Genomic DNA, 26,606 nt, shown 5'->3' with positions numbered 1-26,606 from the left:
TGTGGTATCTTCAGATACTGTAGCAGCAACAGTTCTGCAAATGCCTAGATAACATGTTTTGGTTATTTGGCTTTTTTCCAGCTTTGTGACAATTTCTGATTTCACTGGTTTTAGTACGGGCTAGTCTACACTTGGCAGCGCTTTAAAGTGGCTCTGAAAAAGCCCACCTCCACGACTGTGCTCCCAGCGCTGGTGCACCATCTACACTGGCACTTTACAGTGCAGAAACTTGCTGCGCTCCAGAAGCGGGGGTGGGAGTGTTCTTCACACCCCGCAACGAGAAAGTTGCAGTGCTGGTGTAGACAACCCCTAATTAAATGCTACATGTGGGTATGTCCATTCCCCTCCCCCCCGTTAACTATATTTCTTGTGTAAGAAGTTGAGTACTGAATGGAGTCTCACTTAATATATTGGTAGTCATCAAGGAATTAAAAAAATAGGCTGTAATTGTTTTAAAAATCACTTTCAGGGAAGGGATCAAGCATGAAAGACAGTTGTTTCAGCACACTGAGTGTATAAAGATATCAGGAAAAACAACGAGGAGTCCTTGTGGCACCTCCTCGTTGTTTTTGCTGATACAGACTAACACGGTTACCACTCTGAAATATATTCAGGTTAGAGTAGGCTGTTGGCAGTTTTAACTATTGTGTATAGCTGCAATGACGCATGTAACACCTGAAACACATGATGAATCAAGTGTTTTCTGACAGATATGAAAACAAGGTTCCTGCTTCAGAGAGTTTACGGTTCCACAGTCAAAAACAAAACATGGGAGCAACAGATCATATGTAGTAGGTTGAGGAATCATTGGCACTGACAGGCAGCAAAGGGAGGATTTGAGTTTGTGGAGATTTGGAGTAGGAGGAGGCTGCATGGTCGACAGGAAGTTGAAGGCTGTTGCATATACTGTATAGGGTGACTGCATTAGTGAAGGTGTGAACACCAGAGTGGAAACAGGAGAAGCGGAGAGATGGTTAGGAGAAATGCAGAAGAGGAAAGTAACACTCTACCAGGAATTAAAATATCTGCTTGCTTTGGTAAGTGGGATGCACATACAGAAGGCTAAACCAGCCATTTCAACAGAATGTAAGTTTTAAAAACATTTGTAGCTCTTTCCGTTTCTATAACACTCTGAAAGGGAATGACTGTAATAAGGTCTTCCTGAGTCTGTGAACAGATGATAGTGACCTAATGCTGCCATTGCTGCTTATAGCTCTTTCAGGGCATATCTACACTTACCTCCAGAACGATTGATCCACTGTGGGTCGATTTATCGCGTCTAGCGAAGACGCGATAAATTGAGCGCTCTCCCGTCAACTCTGGTACTCCACTGAAGTGAGAAGTATAGGCGGAGTTGACGGGGGAGCGGCAGCAGTTGACCTACCGCAGTGAAGACACCGTGGTAAGTAGCTCTAAGTACGTTGACTTCAGCTATGCTATTTTCATAGCTGAAGTTACGTAACTTAGACCAACTTGGCTCACCCTCCCACCCCCAGTTTAGACCAGGCCTCAAGCTGCTTCAGAGTGCATTAACAAGGTTCACGATAGCGTCACAGTTGAGGAGACAGGGAAATTGAGCTCATCTCTATCTCACTTTGAGGCAGCTTTGAACAGCAGTAAAGCTACTCATGTGGGAGTGGGACATAAAAGGAGGTTAACATAGGTTAGGTAGTAGAGACCATCCCATACACACAAAGCTGGCAGCAGGGGCATAAAAGCATCCACTTCTCCTTTGGAAAGGTTACAAGGGTGATGAAGGAGCAAATCAGCAGACACCATCTACCTTTGCTGTAGCTACCCAACTGATGCTGAATGGTTCTCTTTTTTATTAGTCTGAGGATGGAGTGGGGGCTTCCAGTTTATATTGGACACCTATTGACCAGTGGTTGATATGACCTGGTCGGAATCCCAATGCCTCTTTTTTGCTGTGGCATAGCCAAATGTTAATGTTTGTTCTCTTGCTGGGGTGTTTCTGTTGCTCCCCCTGGGTAGTAGCGTTAGTCCCCTGATAGACATCTTTTTAACTATCATACAGTTTTGTTTCTGAGCACCTCCTAATTTAATTACTGTAGTTCGCTGAGCCAGTATAATCTGGAAGTGACAAATACATGGAAACAGGTGGAAGATGATCCTTTTTGTCACTGATGCTCCCTGACTGACTAGGCTTGGTGATGAGTCAAACAGGACTCCAAGGCTTCACACTACTTCAATAATAATTAAAAGGGTGTAAAGTTTCCTATTGCAGTGATGGCTGTACATTTTTCAGGCTATACATTGTATGTTAATTGTAACTTTTTCCAGCTGGAAAAATAGACACAGTATATACTAAAAATACCCAAACTAACTAGTTTTTGGCAAGTATGCTAAAGTCATACATATTTCAAATGCTTCATGTTTCAGACCTACAATAGGTGTGAGTGAATCTCAATGAAGTGTAGTATTTAATTGTTGGATCCTAAGTTACAACTTACGTAGGCTGTGGTAGTACAGAAAATGTGCTGGAAGTTTTCCAAACACAGTGGAAGACAAATTCCGAGAGAATTGTTGCACACTATGCAATGCTTACAGATGGGTTAACTGTACTGCTTTGGCTGTCTGTCTCTGAAATTTACACAGTGACTGAGCTTCCTGTTGAAGTGTTCACACTTTAAGTAGTTGAACTTGGTGTTTGTATCTTGCTGTGATCACTTACAGAATAGTGGTTGTTAGGTAAGTCACTGCTGAAAATTGAGTTGAAAAGTAAAACTGATCAGCATCCAAAGTTAAAACTCACTACTTAGATTTCTACACTACATAAGGGTTTCTTCTGATTTCCGAAGGATCTTTTCCTTCTTCCCACTGTTTTCTCTGTCTTGCATATACCCCCTCATTTATGGTCCCATATGTACTCCTGAGGGAATTCTGCGCCATTGTGCACGTGCGGAATTCATGTCCCCTGCAGATTTCTTTGCTTCCACGTAGAAAAATGACTTTCTCACAGGGAAGCCGCAAGAGCAGTCATGCACCCCTCCCCAGCAGTGCGGGTGCATCATTTCAGGTGCCCAGGGCAGCCAGCAGAGAGGTAAATCACAGCGGGGTGGGGAGCCCCCGGCCAGTCGCTCTTACCCTGCACCAGGCTCAGCTGCTAATCCCAGCTGGGCTGGTGGTGGGGGAGGTTGGGATTTCCATTTCCCCTGCAAGGAGCAGCTGGACTGGGGCCAGGTTAGCTCCACCCCCAGAAACCTCCCCCAGCTGCAAAAAGCTCTGCGCGCTCACCCTGCCCCTATCACTCCTCAGCTGCGGGAGAAGAGGGGTCACTGTACAGGAATCTGCGTCCCTGTCCACCCAACTCCTGTGCATCTGGACCCCCCTCTCTCCCCCGCACCCAGACCACACCACTGAGCCTCACCCCTTACATCCAGAGCCCCCCCCGGGTGAGGACCTTCCTGCCAAGCCTCACTCTCCCTACATCCAGACCCCTGCTGAGCCCCCTCACCCCCTGCATCCAGAACCTCCATGCACCCAGATCCCCCTGCAGAGCCCCACCCCATGCATCTGGACCTCCACCCCTGCACCCAGATCACTCCCTGCTGAGCCCCCCCGACTTGAACCCTCAACCCACTGAGCCACACCCTCTGCATCCAGACCCCCACCCCTGCACCCAGACTGCCCCCTGCACTGGACTACCCCGATGAGCCCCTTGACTCCCACACCACTGAGCCCCAGCCAGCTACACCTGGAACCCCATCCCACCAAGCCCCACTCTCCCAGTATCCAGACCCCCTGCTTCATGAAACTAATTTTATCCCCATCCCCTAACTTCAACCTTTCTCTTATTAGAAATGTCTTATTTCACATACCTTTGCAGATTCACACACATCAGTTAAATGAGTATTTGTTGTAAACCCAAGATTTAGTGGCTGGTAAATCAGCTATTAGGAAAAAAGTTTAGAGTTGAAAGTTACTGTAAAAGTTGGCAGCCTGGGAACAGTGATACATGATCCAAAATAAGCTTCTGCGTCAAGTCTATGGTCTAAATGGTTTGTTTAATATTAAGAAAAATCTAACCGTTTTAAAAAAACTGGTTATTGTCTCTGTACTACAAATCTGTTCAACAAAAAAAATAAGAATTTTTAATCCTCAGACTTAATCATCTGGTCAGGAAGGTTAAAATGATAGGTCAGTAATTTATACAAAGAGCATACAGCCAAAGTCTTTCCTGCTTTAGAAAGAAATTTATATCACCAAGCAGTACATAGTAACACTCTTGTATATTCTTTTTGAATTATTTTCCTTTAACATGCTGCTAGGAGAAAATAAAACAAAACCCAAGGAGGTACCTAGATACAGAAATTTGTAAATAATCTATAGTTCAAAGCAAATAAATTCAGTAACAAGACTGAAATTCTTGAGTACTTGTGTGATATGGCATCATATGCTGAGTCTCAGGTCATACCCATGCTGGGACTGACTTCCATTGTTTACTATTTCACTCAGCAGTATGGACAGTGATCATTTTATAATGTAGTAGGCTATTCCTTAGTATATAATGAGGCTTTTTATAGTATGATTCTGAGGGATTGTATGGAATGGCTGCCCAAGAGCCTGGATCCCTGTTTATGTGGGCTCAATCCTTTAGACATGAAGGAGGAAATGCTTTTAAAACAGTGTGCAGAAAGCTTATCTGTATGTCTGCTTAATGGAAATTATACAGCTGAATCTCTCCCTTTCAGGATAGATTGTAAATGAGTTTTCTAAAGGGGAACAATTTTTCCAAAGTAGAATATTTCATCCTATATCTGCTAAATCCTGTGGAATATGAACTGAAGCAGTGCTATTTGAGTTGGCACACAGTTCAGTGCCCCAGTGGCTTGTTCATAGCTTTGTCAGGCCTCAGTGGTCTGAAACTGACAAATCTCTGGTCATTTTCATGGCTGCTGTCCAGAACCCTAAGGGCAGTCCTGAAAAATAAGTCTCCAGTTTGCTGGTGTTTGGCAGAGCTGATCAGAAACAGATACTCAGGCTATTCATAGGGGGAGAGACTCCAAAAATGGAGATGGCAGAAGAGGAAGGATAGGGGAAACACCCCAACAATTAGAAGCCACTGGTATGGTGAGAGGGTGGGGTAAAAGATAGAATAGTCTCCCAACAGTGGTGTGGAGGGAGACTTGAAATGTATCAGACTGGAAAAGGTTAAACTTTGAGCAGAGTTCAGGGCAGTATGTTAGTAGGAGTCCAGGCAGCTTAGGTTGAGGACTAAGGGTTGGGCTTTTCACCAGGGTCTCATAAGCATGGATGAAAGACAAGACGCTTTCTTTCTCCTTATTGGGTTCTGACAGGTTTCTGGTAAAACTTTCAAATCTGTAAAAGGGGGGAGGGAGAGGACAAACAAGTTGTTCTTACAGGGCAGTCTGATCTGATCTTTCACTTTTAAGTTACTGTTTAGGATTAGATTTTTTAAAAAAAAAATAGGTGCACATAATTTACACAAGCACTTACCACAATTACATTTGCAAACAGTATAGTTCTGTGTATTTATGCACATGCAATTATGAACATTTTGGGCCTTGGATTCCTTGAAGCAGAGACACTTTTTACGTGTCCATGAAACAAGGTAGTTTGTGCTATGATGGTAACACAGTCCATAATAGTTACAAATTCTTGAGGTTTAAAGAACTTTTACTCTTCACCCCCTACTTCACCATCTCTACATTGATAGCTCAAAGTGACTGGCTTGGGTGTTAATTTTAATGGATTCTTTTTCTGTCTTTGATTTCAAATGTGGTGGTGGTTAACAAGGCATTAAGTATCAGAGGGTAGCCATGTTAGTCTGTATCCACAAAAACAACAAGGAGTCCGGTGTTGTTTTTAACAAGGCATTGGCACTTACGTCAAAAGCTCAGTGTTCCAAGTAATAGTTAATTCTCTTTCCTCTGCATCAGACTTTTTGACTTAGCAGAGCATGAGTATATGTCTGTGAAACAGCAGCAATCAGCTATTAATAATTTTTCTGTTTCTTGCTATGCTTGTTAATTCCAGCAGGTCTTATTCCTGTACAAAGAATCATTTTTGTGGAGGTTTGCTCTGAAACTGACCTAAAGTATTAACTACAGCTGTCTACATATCTAGAAGGCAAATTACACCCACACCTCAGACTGTGTCCTATTTCCGATGGAATTTATCTCCAACTTTTTAAAATGAAACTTTTTTTGAAGATTTTTGGATTATAACTGCGAGCACTTCTATGCAAGAAAAGAAGAGTTAATGTGGTTATTTGTTGGAGGTATGTATGCTTCTTAGCATCATTTTATATAAAAAAAAAAAGATAGTGTAAGTCCTAAATAATGCATTTTTTTTAAAAGTGGGAAATAAAACAATGGCACTTGGTTACTAGAGCCAGAAACTGGTGGTGTCACCTTGCAGTGTAGGCAATGAAACACAATTTCAGTTGCACAGGAATTGGAAAGTAAAGAAGCCCTGTAGTAAATTGTTATATAGCTGAACAGAAAGCAAACTCTTGAAACCTGGGCTCCCCCTTGCTGTAGTTAAACAATATTTTTATTTGTGTAGTGGAGGAAAATCAAACTAGAAAGAAAATATGTTCTGACAGGTTTTTTTTCCTTTCCTTGGGAAAAAGAACCCTTGACATGCAGTTCTTAAATACATATTGCTAAAATATAAAGAACTTTGGAGAATAAATTGGATGAATGTGCACTGATGCATCACTAGCACCAGAATATCAGAATTGCATTATATGTAAGATGACCTCATTTGAACCTACTGCAGGAATCTTCTAAAGGTTTCTTTCAAAAAAGCGAGTTATTTTGTAGCTGATGTCCTTTATCCACACATTTTCACTCCTTTAAGTAACAGTGATTTAGAACTTTCATAGAGCTTTTAATTTTCAGTGTTTTATTAACATAGCTAATCTCTCAGTGCTTCTCTGAGGCAGATGGTATTTTCACCATTTTATAGATGAAGACACAGGCATAGAGATGAAAAGTCTCGTCCAAAATCAGAAGGTGTCTGTATTAATGGTGACTAGAACTGGGGCATACCTGATTCATATTCCTTGTGCTAATGCCTTGTCTGTCAACCATTTAGTCTGAAACAAAATTAAAATACTTTCTGTTTCATCCCAAGATCTCAAAGTGCTTTATGAACATTAGTAATCTTCACAGCACCCCTTTGTGAGATAGGTAAATATTATCCTTCTCTTACAGAATTCAACAGGCTCAGAGAAGTAGTAACTTTCCCAAGGTCACAAGTCCATCAGAGCCAGGATTCCCTATCATGTGTGAGCTACAAGACCATCCTCCACATATAACATAATGGGAACAGGAAAAGAGACTTGATTGTCCCATGAAAATGCCTCCCTGCTTGGGGGCTAGAGAGCAGTCAGCAGTTTACCTGACTATTTGCCTTCCAGTTCCATTTAGCTGAGTCTCTTTCTTACATTAAGAAAAAAAGAACCTGAAATATATTATTTCCATCCATTAGGTTTGTATCTTCAAGCCTTGAGGAAACGCTGCGTGTGCAATGATACTACCTACTGTCTTTTCTCCTTATGAATCTTTATAAATACTGCCATCTTTTCTCTCCATCTTGGACTTTCATGTTGACATCCACTAACAGTGGCAGGCAGAAAATCTACTTCCACCTCACTATGGTGTAATTTAGCCAAGGCAGGTCTTTGTTCTAGAAGAGTATGATGGTTCAACCTCTTTTATTTGCAGGGGGAGGGGGACGAGAGGAAGAGAAGGAAAGGCCTGTTAAAGGTTGGTGTGTAACTGAAATATACAACATGCTACATGACCTAGGTCATTTTTACACTAATTTAATACATATTACGGAGCATACGTAACATCCTGAAATTCAAATGGGGGCAGAGGCAGAAAATTTAAAATGCTGTGGGAATTAATTTCTCTAGCATAGCAGCATTGCTTAGTGCAGGGGTGGCCAACCTGTGGCTCCGGAGCCTTATGCAGCTCTTCAGAAGTTAATATGTGGCTCCTTGCATAGGAGCTGTCTCCGGGGCTGGAGCTACAGGTACCAACTTTCCACTGCTCAACCCCAGCCCTTTACCCCAAGGCCCCCGCCCCTTCCTGCTCCCTCTCCTGTGCCTGCTGCACCCTTGCTCCTCCCCCCTCCATCCCAGAACCTCCTGTACAGGGCGAAACAGCTGATCGCAGCGGGCAAGGAGGCACAGGAAGAGAGGGGGAGGTGCTGATCAGCAAGGCTGCTGGCAGGTAGGAGGTGCTGGGAATGGCAGAGTGGGGGGAAAGGGGGCTGATGAGGGCTGCTGATTTATTTCTTTGGCAATGTACATTGGTAAATTCTGATCCCCTTCTCAGGCTCAGGTTGGCCACCCCTGGTTTAGTGAATGAGTTGCCACCTCAAGCATTTCTCATTTTGATGACCTTTCATCCCCTCCCACATCCCAGAGGCAACTGCTCCGCTTCAGCTGCGGACTGTCTTCATGTGGGGACGCAAACAGTGCATTGACTGTGGGTGAGCTTTGGCCAGTTTGGCTTACTGAAATTTTACAGGTGCTTGGAGAATATTGGTTGTGGCCAGTGGACTAGATCTGTACACCCTAGGCTTGTAGGATTTTAGAGGAAATAACCAATCCCCTCTAAGGGAAGCGCAAGGTGCCAGTGTCTGTCAAATGAGTGATTGTTAGGCCCTTGATCAAGAAACATCCTAGATCGTGATCTTGCTTACTATGTCCCTCCCCGAAGCTCCACTTAGGCCTTGTGTACACTGCCACTTTACAGCGCTGCAACTTTCTAGCTCAGGGGGGTGAACCCCCCCTTCTGCCGAGCGCTGCAAGTTTCAGCACTGTAAAGTGGCATTTTAGACAGTTCATCAGCACTGGGAGCCACACTCCTTGTTTTTTTTAAACAATGCTGGGAGAGCTCTCTCCCAGTGCTGGGGCTGTGACTACACAGCTGTGGCAGCAGTTTAACGTTGCTAGTGAAGACATACCCTTAGGATGAGGTTATTGGGAGGGTCAGGGATAGACTTGCATGCAGTGGCTTTTAACCTTTCCTTCCAAGACCCTGTGTTACAGCAGAAATATTTTCAAACCCCCTCCTATCTAGCTGTAAAGAAGGGGAGAATGGTCAAATCAGGACCCCCAAAATCTGCTCAGTCCCATTGGAGATGGTGGATTACCTGTGCTCTGGCAATATTTGAAGTCCTCAGATTTCCCTCCCCCTGTGCTTTTCCATATACAGTTTCAGGCCAAATCTCTATTGGTTTTGTTCATTGGTTTTCTGCTAGTGATGGACAAAGGATAGTTGTACAGACTGACTCTTAAATCAATTGACAGCCTTCGTTGTTGCTGTTTACTTTTTCAGGCAGTGGAAGTGTAGACTGGATCACTCAAGTGATTGTTCTTTGCTTTTTTTTTTTAGAGATACCATAGGCACAGATGTGTAACTCCTAATCCTAAGGGCTATCTTAGCGTTCCATAGCACTGTATTGTCATACCTCCTGTTACGTATTTTGTACGGTTGGCATAGGTAGTAAATTCTACAAATCCTTTTAATTTGATCCAGTGTAATGGCTCTACATTCCCATTGCCTGTCCGGGATAGGCATTTGGATTAGTATGACCTGGTTGGAGCTTGACATTGGCTTTCAGTGGAGTAGCTTAACACTAAGGCAGGGATGGTGCATGGGGCGGTATAATAATGAAGGGCTTTGCTGCTGCTTTAAGAAGGCTCATGATTTAGGGCTTCTCTTGCATTCCCCTTTTCTCCTGGTGTTCCAGCTTGCTTCAGCGGCCAAAGTATTTTTCTGTCTGTACTTGGTATGAGCACTGTGATCATTCCCTCAAGTATGGCCCTTTGCCTAGTTATCCCTGCTTTAATGACCTCCAGATTGGATTACAGTGGTGCTAAATGGGGCTACACAAGCAAACTGTGGCTATGTAATAGCTCACAGCTTAGCAAGGCTAGCGGGAGGGACTCCATTCAAAACATTGCACTAAATAGTGTGCTGTTGACATTTGATGTTTAATAGCTTACCAAGGCTCCATAAGCTGCGCTGGCCGCATGTTCACTTCTGGATGCAATTTAAGGTGTTGATCTATAAAGCCCTAGGAGGTGAAAGCTAATTGAGACCTGCCTTTCTCTGTGCCCCTCTTTGGCAGTTAAGGTCAACAGATTCTTGCTAATAGACCTGTGAGAGAAATAGCATATATGGGAATACAGACCTGATACAAACTCTATTTTTATTGTAAATAGGTTTTATCTTAAAGCTTTGCAGTACCTTTTTTCTATCAAGATGGAAACTTCTAAAGATAAGCTGTTTGATCTAACATCCAGTTCCTAAAAAAAAAAAACTACATTACTTTTAAGACAATGCTATCTGGTCACATGTTCAAATATGTTAATTTTGATTGATGAATATTGAGTGGCTGTTAGTTGCCAGGGTCCTTTAAATTATTTTTGTAGGACTTTGTGCATAACTTTCAATACACTGGTGACGGTCACCCTTTCACTCGGAGGGTTGATAAAAATTTATTTTTAAAATTTACATTAATACAGATTGATTTTTAAAAAACTGTTTAAAGTATGAAGTTGTCAGCCTATGCTAAGGCCTACATTTATAATCTAATATTTTTTGTATTTAATTTAAAGGACTTTAAGTAGTAAATTGCGGCTGAGTTTTAAAGGAACTTGATGTATAAGATTATAAGAGTTGAAGAGTTTTGAACCACCTGTTATCTTAGGCTATGTCTGCACTACAAAATTATGTTTACCTAACTTGTGTCGGCGTAGAGCTACCGCAGTTATTAAATTGCTTGTGTGTGCACGCTTGACTCCTTGTGTCTGCAGTGCGTGTCTTCACCAGGCGTGCATGTATTCATTGTATTATCATTGTGGGACTGCTCCTGAAAGCCAGTAACAGTTGACATAAGCAACGCAGGCGATGTCTACACTACCACAGTAACTTGACCTGTGCTACGCAACTCCAGCTAGATGGATAACGTAGCTGGAGTCGACGTACAGTAGGTCGAGTTACTATGGGGTCTACACCCTGGGCGGTCTATGGGAGAGTTTCTCCCATTGACTTACCTTACTCTTCTTGTCGGGGGTAGAATACAGGGGTTGACTGGAGAGCGATCTGCTGTCGATTTAGCGGGTCTTTACTGGATCTGCTAAATCGATTGCCAGTGAATCGATCTCACAGCGTCAATCCGGGCTGTAGTGTAGATGTAGCCTGAGTTTCAACACTGACCTGTTGACCTAATTACATAGACTATGACTCTACTGCAGTGGTTTTCAACCTGTGGTCCATGGACCCCTGGCCGTCCACAGACTGATTTCCAAAGCCCTCCATTTGAAGATTTTTAGGGGTCCGCAAATGAAAAAAGGTTGAAAACCACTGCACTATACCACTCGTGGAGGTAGCATTACTAAATCAGCATAGAGAGGCACTTAGGTCAGCGGGAGCCAAATTTAAATGAAGACACTTGCGCAGCTAGGTTAACTCAAGGTACTTTGTCGCCCTTACTGTGTCGTGTAGACCTGGCCTTATTTTTCTGTTTTTGTCCTTGTTAGCTGAGAGGTGTCCCAGCCTTTTTATTCTTTAATTTTAGGGTGTGATGGTGTGCATAGCGTGCATGAGCACTTGTAAAGTCCGCACAGGGAAGGCACTAGAAAATTACCCTAACTTAAATAGCCCTCAACACAGTCTCATAAAGATAATTAGACTATGTGCTATCTTCTGAGAGTCCCAAGAAACTTAAAACTGTCAGCTGTAAACTGCCAAACAGGTTGTCCCAGGAGGAAGTTTTGTAACTGGTTCTGAGGTTATGGTTCCGATATTAGATACTTTTTTTTTCAGTGTTAAAATATTTAACCAGCTCCAAGTTCTGATTTGATTCACTTTGATAAAATTCTTTAGTTTATAATAAATTGACAGTCACCTCCTTAGCTGCTTTCTTTAAAATTTATAAGGGTTATTTGTTGTATTATGCTGATAATTCGTCAAATGTGATTTAATATGAATCCAATATTGATGCTAACTCTGATTTCATCTTGATTGGACAATTGTATTGTTTTTTTAGTTTAGCATTACAAACAGTAGCCTAGTTTTAGTGATATCTATGATTTTATTTTGTTTAATAAATTGTTTAAGAAGACATTGAGTCACATTTCTTTCAATAAGCAATGTGGGTCCAGAATCCTTGAGTGTATATTAGCTGATCAGCCTACGAGCCTGACCAGTTACCCCAATTAGGCCTGAGCTACACTGCCGGGGGGATGGGGGTTCGAACTAAGATATGCAACTTCTGCTACGCTATTCGCATAGCTTAAGTCGAAGTATCTTAGTTCGAGTTACCTGGCCGTCCTCACGGCGGCAAGTCGACCGCGGTGGCTCCCCCATCGACTCCGCTTACTCCTCCTGCCGAGGTGGAGTACAGGCGTTGATTTGGGGATCGATTTATCGCGTCTAGACAAGACACGATAAATTGATCCCCAATAAATCGATCACTAGCTGCTGAGCCGGTGGGTAGTAAAGATGTACCCTTAGTCTTTGATTCTGAAAGGTCTTAGATGTGGGCAGAGTGTTTTCTATGGGCTGCCCTTAACTTTGGAGCTTGCTTCCCACATTGGTCAGTAGTCTGATTATCAGGGCATAGTGAAAGCCGATTTGTTTACTCAAGCCTTCAAATGAGTTTGGCAGATGGGGAAAGTTGTGTTCTTTAGAGATGGTTCTAGTTATTGGTTTGAGACATTGCCTCTACATTAATCATTCCTGTTGTAGCTGTAAGCTTGGAGTGTCCTTATAGCTAGTTATTGGCATCATAACACTTACAACTATTTATTATTTGTATTACCATAGTGCAAACTGACTTGTTGTAAATGCACCTAGGGGTTTATGTGATGGACAAATGACAGGCTCAAAGGAGTATGTTAGTTCTTTTGTATAATCTTCTGTCAGTCTTTAATTACTCTTGTACAGAGGCCTTAAAAATTGATCTTAGTCCTTCTTATTCAGGCACATCATCTACATGCCTGTCTTTAATATGCTAAAACCCAAAAGATTACTCATTTAAAAAATGTGCCCAAAGTGAGTGGGTAAGTAGATTTTTGTAAGGGCAAGTAGTAGCTGTGGGCTTTTTTTTTTTAAGGTCATCAGTCATGTGTCTTTGGGAAGATATAGTGAATTTGAACTCGTACACTGCCTCTGGCTACATGAGCCATTGTAACTTCATAGCAGAATGCCCTAATCCAGTTGTATAGACCTCCTTTCTCCTCTTGGCCCATGGGCCATAGACTTAACTGTTTCTAAAGGATGAAGTTCAGTTTTAGCAATCACTGAATACTTTTTTCTGAATGTAATTGATCTGCATTTTGTAGTTCACACCTTGCCACTGAGATTGTCCAACATCCTTTTTTAATATCACTATAGACAATAGAAACAAAAGAAATAGAACAGAATTTTATGTATAGTGGCAGGGAGAGTCTGAGATCCAGGCTTTTTTCTCTATCTAGTAGTAATTAATTTACTACGAGTATATCACTTTGTCTTCAAAATGCTATAAAAATTAATTCAGTATCAATAAAATGATGTAGGAATGCCTCCTCAGTTTCTATAATACTGGTTTGTTTGTAGTAACTTATATGGTAATTTTCCTTCTAGATTTAAGTGTTTCCAATCTCAAAGTGTAGTATTTGGAGATAGTCATGTCATATAACACTCTTTCCATTCCACGAGTATCTCTGGAGGATGTTAAACAGCAGCTACTAAAGTTAAACATTTTAAAATCAAAAGGTTTAGATAATTTAGATCCAAAAGTTTTTATAAAGGCAGTTGTGGAGTGGGCTGGACTGTTAATGTTGGGTTTTCAATAAGCGTTGAAACGCAAAGTTCCATAAGAAAGTTAATGTTGTGCCAATATTTAAAAAGGGGAAACTGGATGACTTGGTAAATTATAGGCCTGTTGGTCTGACATAGATTTTGGGCAAGATAATGGAGCAGCTGATACACAAGTCGATTAATAAAGAATTAAAGGAGGGTAATATATTTAATGCTAGTCAACATGGATTTAGGAAAAATAGATCCCTGTCAAACTAACTTGGTATACTTTTTATGAGATTATAAATAAGGTAATAGTATTGATGTAATATATTTAGATTTCTGTGAGGAGCGGGAGTTTGGTATCACATGACATCTTGATTGAAAAACTAAGAGGATATAAAATTAACATGACACATGAAATGGATTAAAAGATGGCTGATAGGTCTCACAATGTAACTAAATGGGGAGTAATTGAACTGGTGTATTTCTAGTGGGGGTCCTGCCGGAATCCGTTCTTAGCCCTCTTCGATTTAACGTTTTTATCAGTGACCTGGAAGAAAACAGTCATAGCTGATAAAGCTGCAGAGATACAAAAATTGGGGGAGTGGTAAATAATGAAGAAGAAAGGTCACTGATTCAGAGAACTCAGGATCATTTACTAAACCGTGCACACACAATGTATTTTAATACAGGTAAATATATGAATATAGGAACAAATGATGGAGGCCATACTTTTGGATAGGGCGCTCTATCCTGGGAAGCAGTAGCTCTGAAAAAGATTTGGGGGTCGTGGTGGGTAATCAGCTGAACATGAGCTTTCAGTGTGACGTTGTGGTCGAAAGAGTTAATGCAATCATGGGAAGCATAAACAGGAATCTCAAGTAGGAGCAGAGGTTATTTTACCTCTGTATTTGGCACTGGTGCAGTCACTGGTGTTACCCTGTGTCCAGTTCTGGTGCCCACAATTCAAGAAGAATGTTGATAAATGGGAGAGAGTTCAAAGAAGAGCCACAAATGATTAAAGTTTATAAGACATTCTTTATAGTGATAGACTTAGCGATCAATCTGCTTAACCTAACAAAGAGAAGGTTAAAGGGGAGCCTTGATCGCAGTCTAGAAGTATCTACTTGGGCAACAAATATCTTCTAATAGGCTCTTCAGTCTAGCACAGGGGTCAGCAACCTTTCAGAAGTGGTGTGCCACGTCTTCATTTATTCATCTAATTTAAGGTTTCGCATGCCAGTAATACATTTTAACGGGTTTGGAAGGTCTCTTTCTATAAGTCTATAATATATAACTAAACTATTGCTGTATGTAAAGTAAATAAGGTTTTTAAAATGTTTAAGAAGCTTAATTTAAAATTAAATTAAAATGCTGAGGGCTCCGTCTCCACCCCTGGACCGGTGGCCAGGACCTAGGCAGTGTGAGTGCCATTGAAAATCAGCTTGCGTGCCGTACCGCCTTTGGCGTGCATGCCATAGGTTGCCTACCCCTGGTCTAGCAGAAGAAAGGCTGAAAGTTGAAGCTATACAAATTCAGATGGGAAATAAGGCATAAAATGTTAACAGTTAAATTATTCCAGTGGTTAATAACTCTATCAAAGGTTGTGGTGGATTCTCAAGCACACCATTTTTAGAAAAATAGCCAATCTTGACTTAAAGATCTGTTCTAGGAAATATTTTGGGGAAGTTCTGTGACCGGTGTTACACAGGAGGCAATCAGACTAGTAGGCGATTGTAATCATCCCTTCTGGCCTTGAAATCTATGACTCTAAATATAAACCTACTGATGTTTTCATATTGGATTAAAAGAATAGAATGCTCCTAAATTGATTGTGCAATGGATTTTAATCACTTATGTTAGTTTTCATATGTCCAAACAGCTGACTGGATTGTCTCTTCCGAATGCTTTTTTCCTTCATAGAACCATAGAATATCAGGGTTGGAAGGGATGTCAGGAGGTCATATAGTCCAACCCCCTGCTCAAAAGCAGGACCCATATCCAATTAAATCATCCCAGCCAGGGCTTTGTCAAGCCTGACCTTAAAAACTTCTAAGGAAGGAGATTCCACCACCTCCCTAGGCAACGCATTCCAGTGTTTCACCACCCTCCTAGTGAAAAAGTTTTTCCTAATATGCAACCTAAACCTGCCCCACTGCAATTTGAGACCATTACTCCTTGTCCTGTCCTCTTCCACCACTGAGAATAGTCTAGAACCATCCTCTCTGGAACTACCTCTCAGGTAGTTGAAAGCAGCTATCAAATCCCCCCTCATTCTTCTTTTCTGCAGACTAAACAATCCCAGTTCCCTCAGCCTCTCCTCATAACTCATGTGTTCCAGACCCCTAATCATTTTTGTTGCCCTTCGCTGGACTCTCTCCAATTTATCCACATCCTTCTTGTAGTGTGGGGCCCAAAACTGGACACAGTACTCCAGATGAGGCCTCACCAATGTCGAATAGAGGGGTACGATCACGTCCCTCGATCTGCTCGCTATGCCCCTACTTATACATCCCAAAATGCCATTGGCCTTCTTGGCAACAAGGGCACACTGCTGGCTCATATCCAGCTTCTCGTCCACTGTCACCCCTAGGTCCTTTTCCGCAGAACTGCTGCCTAGCCATTTGGTCCCTAGTCTGTAGCTGTGCATTGGGTTCTTCCGTCCTAAGTGCAGGACCCTGCACTTATCCTTATTGAACCTCATCAGATTTCTTTTGGCCCAATCCTCCAATTTGTCTAGGTTCCTCTGTATCCTATCCCTGTCCTCCAGCGTATCTACCACTCCTCCCAGTTTAGTATCATCTGCAAATTTGCTGAGAGTGCAATCCACACCATCCTCCAGATCATTTATGAAGATATTGAACAAAACCGGCCCCAGGACCGACCCCTGGGGCACTCCACTTGACTCCAGCTGCCAACTAGACATGGAGCCATTGATCACTACCCGTTGAGCCTGACAATCTAGCCAACTTTCTACCCACCTTATAGTGCATTCATCGAGCCCATACTTCCTTAACTTGCTGACAAGAATACTGTGGGAGACCGTGTCAAAAGCTTTGCTAAAGTCAAGATACAATACATCCACTGCTTTCCCTTCATCCACACAACCAGTAATCTCATCATAGAAGGCGATTAGATTAGTCAGGCATGACCTTCCCTTGGTGAATCCATGCTGACTGTTCCTGATCACTTTCCTCTCATGTAAGTGCTTCAGGATTGATTCTTTGAGGACCTGCTCCATGATTTTTCCGGGGACTCAAGTGAGGCTTACTGGCCTGTAGTTCCCAGGATCCTCCTCCTTCCCTTTTTTAAAGATTGGCACTACATTAGCCTTTTTCCAGTCATCCGGGACTTCCCCCGTTCGCCACGAGTTTTCAAAGATAATGGCCAATGGCTCTGCAATCACAGCCGCCAGTTCCTTTAGTACTCTCGGATGCAACTCATCCGGCCCCATGGACTTGTGCACATCCAGTTTTTCTAAATAGTCCCTAACCACCTCTTTCTCCACAGAGGGCTGACCATCTATTCCCCATGTTGTGATGCCCAGCACAGCAGTCTGGGAGCTGACCTTGTTCGTGAAGACAGAGGCAAAAAAAGCATTGAGTACATTAGCTTTTTCCACATCCTCTGTCACTAGGTTGCCTCCCTCATTCATTAAGGGGCCCACACTTTCCTTGGCTTTCTTCTTGTTGCCAACATACCTGAAGAAACCCTTCTTGTTACTCTTAACATCTCTCGCTAGCTGCAGCTCCAGGTAGGATTTGGCCCTCCTAATTTCATTCCTACATGCCCGAGCAATATTTTTATACTCTTCCCTGGTCATATGTCCAACCTTCCACTTCTTGTAAGCTTCTTTTTTATGCTTAAGATCTGCTAGGATTTCACCGTTAAGCCAAGCTGGTCGCCTGCCATACTTACTATTCTTTCGACACATCGGGATGGTTTGTCCCTGTAACCTCAACAGGGATTCCTCGAAATACAGCCAGCTCTCCTGGACTCCTTTCCCCTTCATGTTAGTCCCCCAGGGGATCCTACCCATCCGTTCCCTGAGGGAGTCGAAGTCTGCTTTCCTGAAGTCCAGGGGCCGTATCCTGCTGCTTACCTTTCTTCCCTGTGTCAGGATCCTGAACTCAACCAACTCATGGTCACTGCCTCCCAGATTCCCATCCACTTTTGCTTCCCCTACTAATTCTTCCCAGTATGTGAGCAGCAGGTCAAGAAAAGCTCCCCCCCTAGTTGGCTCCTCTAGCACTTGCGCCAGGAAATTGTCCCCTACGCTTTCCAAAAACTTCCTGGATTGTCTATGCACTGCTGTACTGCTCTCCCAGCAGATATCAGGAAAATTAAAGTCACCCATGAGAACCAGGGCATGCGATCTAGTAGCTTCCGCGAGCTGCCGGAAGAAAGCCTCATCCACCTCATCCCCCTGGTCCGGTGGTCTATAGCAGACTCCCACCACTACATCACTCCTGTTGCTCACACTTCTAAACTTAATCCAGAGACACTCAGGTTTTTCTGCAGTATCGTACCGGAGCTCTGAGCAGTCATACTGCTCCCTTACATACAGTGCTACTCCCCCACCTTTTCTGCCCTGCCTGTCCTTCCTGAACAGTTTATAACCATCCATGACAGTACTCCAGTCATGTGAGTTATCCCATCAAGTCTCTGTTATTCCAATCACGTCATAATTCCTTGACGTCACCAGGACCTCCAGTTCTCCCTGCTTGTTTCCAAGGCTTTGTGCATTCGTATATAAGCACTTGAGATAACCTGCTGATCACCCCTCATTCTCAGTATGAGGCAGGAGCCCTCCCCTCACAGACATTCCTGCCTGTGCTTCCTCACGGTATCCCGCTTTCCCACTTACCTCAGGGCTTTGGTCTCCTTCCCTAGTTTAAAGCCCTCCTCACTAGGTTAGCCAGCCTGCTCACTAGGTTAGCCAGCCTGCTCGCAAAGATGCTCTTCCCTCTCTTCGTAAGGTGGAGCCCGTCTCTGCCCAGCACTCCTCCTTCATGGAACACCATCCCATGGTCAAAGAATCCAAAGCCTTCTCTCCGACACCACCTGCATAGCCATTTGTTGACTTCCACTATTCGACGGTCCCTACCCAGGCCTTTTCCTTCCACAGGGAGGATGGACGAGAACACCACTTGCGCCTCCAACTCCTTTATCCTTCTTCCTAGAGCCACATAGTCCGCAGTGATCCGCTCAAGGTCATTCTTGGCAGTATCATTGGTGCCCACGTGGAGAAGCAGGAAGGGGTAGCGATCTGAGGGCTTGATGAGTCTCGGCAGTCTCTCCGTCACATCGTGAATCTTAGCCCCTGGCAAGCAGCAGACTTCTCGGTTTTCCTGGTCAGGGCGGCAGATAGATGACTCAGTCCCCCGGAAGAGAGAGTCCCCGACCATCACCACCCGCCTCCTTCTCTTGGGAGTGGTGGTCGTGGAACCCCCCATCTCAGGACAGTGCATCTCATGCCTTCCAACCAGCGGAGTCTCCTTCTGCTTTCTCCCCCCAGACATATCATCTGGTCCACTCTCCACAACGGTACCTGTGGAGAGAACATGAAAGCGGTTAGTTACCTGTGTCCGTGTTGCTGGAACCCAGACATTCCCCCTTCTTCTGGAGGTCACATGTTGCCAAGCTTCTTCACTGGCCTCTTGGCTCCGCTGTGCAACCTGCTCTAAATCTTTAGAGCTTTGTGCCCGTAGAAGCATATCCTGACTTTTGTCCAGAAAATCCTCCGTTTCTCGTGTGCAACGCAGGGTTGTTATCTGTTGCTCCAGACCTTCAATCTTCTCTTCCAGTATGGAGACCAGCTTGCACTTTGTACACACACAGTTGCTTCTGTCCTGTGGAAGAAAGACAAACATGGCACATCCAGTGCAGGTCACAATAGCTGAACCCCTCCCTTCCATATCACCTTCTTACTATGAGCTTCCTCAGAGAAGTTGGCAAGATGTAAGCCTCACTGGGCTCACTCCAGGCGAACTCCCAGGCAAACTCCTGCTGTGTGCTGCTCTGCTGTCCCCCGCTGCTCTGCTGGTTCGCCGCCGCTCAGCTGGTTCGCGAAGCTCTGGCTATTTTTAAACAGCCAGGCTCCCCTGAAACAAACAGACCGCCCCACTGCCCGCCCCTGCTCATTGAAGGAATAAACCCAAGTGGGAGAGGGCAGACTCACTTATTCGGTATTCATGAACAAGTGACTTGAGGTATCTTGCAGCTCTAGTGCGCTCAAACACTTCACAGAGGAAGGAACATACACTGATACCACTATATATGGTGCAAGACCTCTGAAAAAAGGAAATTGCTTGCAAGTCTTCTTGTGCTCTGCTGACAGGCTCGAAGTCTTCTACACAGAGTTTAGAGCAGAATGTCACTGATTCACATTAAAGATCCTTTGGGAAATATTGAATTTTGCAAACCACTGAATAATAGAAACCAGATCTTTGAACTGAAGTGCAGGTTCAAGCATACTGTAGGGTAGTGTTATCTCTCATGCTGAAATATTATAATGAAAATGAATGTGCCATGGTAAATTACCAGGTCCACAAGGTTAGTCTCTAAGGTGCCACAAGTACTCCTTTTCTTTTTGCAAAAGACCATAGAGAAAAAAAAGAGAATCTACTGTCAATTATTCCAAGCAGGGGTTTAGTTAGTAATTTTCAGGTGTATTTGCTGGCCATTTTCCTCCACCTTACCCATACATGCCTACGGCTTACAACATATTTGGCATTTCCCACAGTAGATGTATTGTCCAATATATAACCACAACCCTATTATTGTAGTTAGCTGGTGAGTTGTTGCTGTTCTTTACTAAAATATGTGAGGAATCAAATTGTGAGTTGTTAACCATGGCAGATAGCCCCAGATACTTCAATGTGGGTAATTGCTGATAAACATCAACTTTTTAATGGTGACCACTGTGTATATACATAGGATACACATGGTTTGTGTAGTTAATATGAGCATTCTTCAAACATACATCAAGACTAGTCACAGGGAAAATTCAGGAGGCATAAACCCCACTGTTAAACAAAAAAATCAAATGAACTAAACTATAATAGTATGAAGGCAGATTAAAACACTGAAACTACTCAGTTCAGAGTCAGTAATATTCTGAATAGGCAGCTGCCCAAATCCTAGCTTTAGATTTGCAAATAAAGTATTTAACTGATATAGAAATAAAAAGGCTGATCAGTGATACATACTGTAATATCAGGGCTACAGGCGTATGACTCTCCCTTAAGGAATCCGCTTTGATTCTAGCCCACTTTGGGCTGTAAACCTGAGCCTCTATTCAGTTTTGGGTGAACTTGGGCTTCATTTCAAACAAATCCATTATCCCTCCAATTGCTTCTCTTGGGAAGGTATTTATGGTTTAAACTGTGACCTGAAAATGGGGAAAATATGGTGGCTTTGCATGGAAATATTGGGTGCATGAACACCTGAATCAAAACATTTGCAAACATGTTGTCAAGCTCACCTTCTGCAAATCAAAATGGACAAGTTAAGCACAGTTCCAGTGTGGCTACTCTTAACAAGTAGTCATTCAAAAAGAGCTAGTGTGTGGATGCATGTGAGTTATTCTCAGTAGCCCTGGTTTGTCCATGAAAATCAGTGGCATCACCGGGGGGGCTGTAATTAGACTTGCAGGAAGAGACGATGGGCCACAGGCCAAAAACAACTCTATCACTTATCAGTATGTACTTAACATTCATTTTTGTAGCCTCTGAGCCTCATAAACCCAAGATGTGTAGTCATTCATTGTTGTTATGAAACAACCTGTTTGGACCAATCTACTAGATTGAGTCTCTGACCTTCAGTTAGTTATTTAAAGCTTTCCAAGTGGAGATGCTGAAAAGCTGTGAAGAAAGGTGACCTGATAAAGTATGTGAACCCTGATCCAGGTTTAGTACATCAGTAACATGCACTTCTGTGTCACCTTCCACCTGAAGACCTCTGATCAGTTTGGAAACAATTGAATAAATCAGCATCATTGTGATACACGTGAGTATCCCCTTGGTTCAGAAGGTGAAGCTCAGAGGTCAGCCGACTTCCCTGATGTTACAGAAATTCTGTACTATAGTTGGGATAGAACCCATAGTGCAAGACTCCTAATTTGTGCTGTAATCATTATTGGCTCTCCACATTCCTTGGAAAAACTTCGTGCAAGAGTAATTCTCTCCACTCCATGAAGCACTGTATAGATTTCTGAAAGGAGTCTGTGTTGTGCTGCTCTTTCCTGACTTAAACTACTTTTTGTATGCAGCACTAGTGGGAGGGATTCCTTCTTAGTAAAATCAGTGTAAAAAGTCTAACCCAAAATTAAGATCTCATGAAATTAATTTTAAAAACTTTTTTTAGACTAGACCTATTTTAAATGATGCATTCCATCCCCATAATGAGCGGACAAGCTTCCCTGCTTGGTTTATTTGGGAAAATTTCAGTCGGGAAGGAAATTTTTCATAGGGCTTGTCTACACTGGCACTTTACAGCATTGCAGCATTCTTGTTCAGGTGTGAACCCCTCACCCCCCCCCGCCCTCCAAGCGCAGCAAGTTTCAGTGCTGTAAAGCACCAGTGTATGCAGTGCACCAGCGCTGGGAGCCACGCCTCTCGTGCAGGTGGTTTTTTTGCTCTGCTGCGCCTACACAAGCCACGCACTTTAACATTGCCAGTGTAGACTAACCCTTAGAGGGAGTGGTTGGGGAATTTAAAGTGGGTCATGAATAGCAGTGTTTCAGACTGAAAAGTCAGTAAAGCAGCATAAGCCAGACTTCTATATTTGTTTTGCATATTTTGCATCATGTCAGAAGAAATGAAAATACTTTCGAGGTGGTTTTGCTGCTTGCCAATTGCTTTTCAAATGACAACCATCTGTGTCTTTTCACAGGAGAACTTTAAGGTCCACGTCAACAGTTGCAGGGGAACTAACCCTCATTTGGTAGATTCAAAATAATTCCTTTGTATATCTAGCAGGAGAGCCCTTTAGGTACATATTTCAAAGATAATTCATAAAAGCAGAACCAGCTTAGGAACTGGAGAGGTAAAATAAATTAATAATTTGGGTCTGCAGTGGATATCTTTCCATTCTATGGCTGATTAAGAGTTTCTGGTTCACGTTCAGTCCTCTAAGCTGTTTCATGTTGAAGTGGAATGGTTCAATTTATTTTACTAAAGCTGTGCATCAGAGTTTTTGTACATTTTATATTGACTATGGTGAAGTCAGCAAAAAAGTTTTGTGATTCTGCTGAGCTGTGTGGAAAAACTACTCTTGGTCTGAAGTGTCTTCTGTTATTGTCCCCATAGGTAAGTCAACTATTGAGCACTGAAAGATCTAGTAGTGATCTAGGGGGAGGATTTTATTACTCCAGGCCTGGATAGTTTGTGTTTTTTTTTAAAATCACTTTGTAAATGTGCTTTCCAAAGTGAGGGAATTACAGCACTAGTTTAAACCATTCATAATGTGTGTTTGGTGGTATGTGACTCTACACAATTTCTTCCCTGACACTGATTGCTGTCATTTGAAAAGCAGTTGGCAGGCAGCAAAACTACCACCAAAGTGTTTGCATTTCTTCTGACCTGATGCAAAATATGCAAGACACATTTTTGTTGATGAAAAGTAAGTAAGACCTGTTACTTATGGCTTTTACTTACTGTCTTACATTATCTTGCTGACTTTTGAATCTTAAAAAATCTCTATTCGTGACCCCACTTTAAATCCCTTCAGTCATTCCCTCTAAGAAAGCAATTTTCTATAAGTTACGCCAGTATACTATACAAGTCTGCCAATGCAACTCACTTTGAGTTTCTCTGATTCTCTTATTCCAGTCCTGGGTATGTTTAGAACTGAAGCAGCTAGTTCATTCCAAATCATATACTACCATTGTCACATAGCAGATTCATCAAGGGATTAAAATTCGATTCCATCTCCACACTATCGTGAGCAGTGCATTTGAGTATTTAACCAATCCCAAATTCTACTTCTATTTTAGCCTATAGCCTTTTGTCTTTCCTTGGGAAGTGCAATGAAATGCCCTTATTTCCACTGTTTGTAGTTTGTTCTTGACATTTGAGTCAGCTTTGAGACATTGAAAGTGTCAGTGGTGCTTTTGATATCACCCACTGTGATTTTTAGCTCTGTGGGGAAGTTTTTCGCACTTTTGGAATACTTCTCACCTGTAGATCTCACAATGCTTTTACAGAGGTAGGTAAGTATTGCGGTTTTCCAGAAGGGGAAACTGAGTTGCAGAAGTCAAGTGAGTTGCCTGAATTAGTCCTTGCCAGAGCTGAGATTAGAATTTAGCTCTCCTGCCTTTCTGACTGGGAACTACTACTAGACCATACCAACTCTTGTCTGTAGAGATGTTCCTGACAGATGCCCTATGCAATAAAGAGTTAAACTTAGACCACACCTTGTATAGTGGACTTTTTTCTAAACAGAATGGTCTGTAATATCTTCCTGTGAGCTGGGTTTTTTCATTTGATTTATATTTTCAAAAGAGTTGGCACCAAAAGTTCTGATGAAAAGCTTAGCTACACAAATAGCCTCAGGGAAGCAAAGAACAGAGCCACTTTTGAAAGGAAGTGCTGTAACTGGCTTGGCTGTCACCATTGTTTTGATTTTGAGGGAGGAAAGAGGAGAGGAAGTTATGTGGTATATTTTGAAAGCTAGTCACAAAATAGTGTGAATGTTACAAATGTCCAGTGCCAGGTGTGTAGCTGAATCTGTACAGTTCCATAAGGAGGAAGTGAATCTACTGCAGCCTTGCAAAACTCCTTTTGGGTAAATATTTCTGATGGACAAATATAAAATCAGTAATTTTCTACTCAATTATGATGGTAAAAAGTGAGCAAATAGAGTTCATGCCACGCCAGTGAACTTTTTCCTTGTCTAGTTGTAAGGCTAATGCACATGCGCTGAATGCATCAAAAGTGTTTGCAGTATTAACAAGGGCTTGTTCACATCTTATGTCTTGTAAAATGTGGAAGATTAAATTTATTTGTACTTAGGGATCTTCATAAAAATCCCAGTGGTGCTAAAAAGTGAAGGTAACTTTAGTTCCAGTACTGCTCTTGATGCTAATAAGGGGATCCATGTTGACTCTTCAGGGGTTAAGGGAAACCCTTTATGGCTGGACCAGTCCTTTAAAAAAAGCTGCTCAACTGATGGAACCAGTAACTTGCTCAAGATACAATATCACGGGTGGGCAAACTTTTTGGGCCGAGGGCCACGCTGGGTGGGGAAATTGTATGCAGAGCAGGGGTTTGGGGTGCAGGAGGGAGTGCAGCGTGTGGGGGGTGTGGTGTGGTGTGCAGGAATGGGCTCAGGACAAGGGATTGGGGCAGAGGAGGGGTGCGGGCTGTATGAAGGGGCTCAGGGAAGGAGGTTGGGGTGCAGGAGGGGTGCGGACTGCGGGAGGGAGCTCAGGGTAGGGGGTTGGGTGCAGGAGCAGTGTGGGGTGTGAAGGGGCTCAGAGAAAGGGGTTGGGGTACAGGGTGCAGCAGGGGGCTTAGGGCAGGGAGTTGGGGTGCAGGAGGGGTGTGAGGTGCAGCAGGGGGTTGAGGTGTGGGGTGGAGGAGGGGTTCGGGCTCCCGCCAAACGCCACTTACCTAAAGCAGCTCCAGGGTGGCAGCGGCGCGCACCAGGGCTAGGGCGGGCTGCCTGCCTGTCCTGGCCCCACGCCATGCCCCTCCGAGAAGCGGCTGGCACCATGTCCCTATGCAGCCCCTGGGGGAGGAGGGAGCACAGGGCTCTGCATGTTGCCCTTGCCACGCCTCCAGGTACCTCCCCCGAAGCTCCCATTGGTCGCGGTTCCCCATTCCCAGCCAATGGGAGCTGCGGGGGGGAGGCAGTGCCTGGAGGCAAGGGCAATGCATGGAGCCCTCTGTCCCCCCTCCCAGGCCGCAGGGACATGGTGCCAGCCACTTCTGAGAGTGGCGCGGGGCCTGCGGCACCACAGGGGGCAATCCCTGGGCCGTAGTTTGCCCACCCCTGCAATATGTAGTCTCTTTGTGTAGAAGCAAAGGCTGTATACTCTTGGAATGCCTGAAATCTTTTACTAGTACTGACTAGTCAACAAGTATATACCTTGAAATAATATACTTTTTACTTTAATCTTGCTTCCCGCCCCCACCCCACTTTGATTTTGACAAGTTTTTCATCATCAATATTTTAATTGCTAGTGATTAATAGTTGGTATCACTGCATAGCTACTAGAATGGCTGAAGTCGTGGTTTCTCTTTCTAGCTATGCTCTAGATAGTGACCTCTAAAATCATGTAGGCATTAAATGGATAAATAAAACAATATGTTCAGGCCTTTAAAATGTGTCTCTCTACTGAAACAGGGTACAAAAACTGCACATATGGGTATGTCTATGCTTTGAGCTGGGATGTGATTCCAAGCTCAAGGAGACATACTCATGCTAGCTGTGATTGAGTGTAGCTGCTACAGCTCAAGTGGCAGGATAGGCTAGTCACCCCAAATACGTGCCTTGTGTCTTAGATGGGCATATACTCAGAGCAACTAACCCATCCTGCAGCTTGCACTGCTGTGGGTACATTCTATTTTTTGTGCACTAGTCCAATGAGAGCTTAGTGCAAGTACATTGTCTTGAGCTGGGAATCACAACTCAAACTTGAAATGTAATCATACCCTTAGTGCACTTTAGGGATCAGTCAGATCTTCAATGCACTGACATTGGATCAGTGATCAGAAAAACAACTTTGATCACTGGTATTTATGGCCATACTTGATCAGACCAATGGTCCATCTAGCCCATGCTGCCTTCGGACAATGACCA

The 26,606-nt window shown here is 43.3% G+C and overlaps 1 protein-coding gene across 5 annotated transcripts in view; it reads left to right on the top strand.

The window, feature by feature from the left end:
• TMCC1 (transmembrane and coiled-coil domain family 1) overlaps positions 1–26,606 on the top strand; it is a 207,871-nt gene that overhangs the window by 6,163 nt on the left and 175,102 nt on the right. For 2 of the 5 annotated variants that reach the window (XM_048857207.2, XM_075130289.1), the window contains exon 2: positions 6,019–6,262. The exons of 2 other annotated variants lie outside the window; for them this stretch is intronic. The gene's annotated coding sequence lies outside the window, so the exon portion shown is untranslated. The remainder of the gene's footprint in view (positions 1–6,018; positions 6,263–26,606) is intronic. One more of the 5 variants, XM_075130291.1, reaches the window with a different exon arrangement.

The sequence above is a fragment of the Caretta caretta genome, chromosome 7, assembly GCF_965140235.1.
Source record: "Caretta caretta isolate rCarCar2 chromosome 7, rCarCar1.hap1, whole genome shotgun sequence".
NCBI lineage: Eukaryota > Metazoa > Chordata > Testudines > Cheloniidae > Caretta > Caretta caretta.
This window is presented reverse-complemented; position numbering and strand designations above follow the sequence as displayed.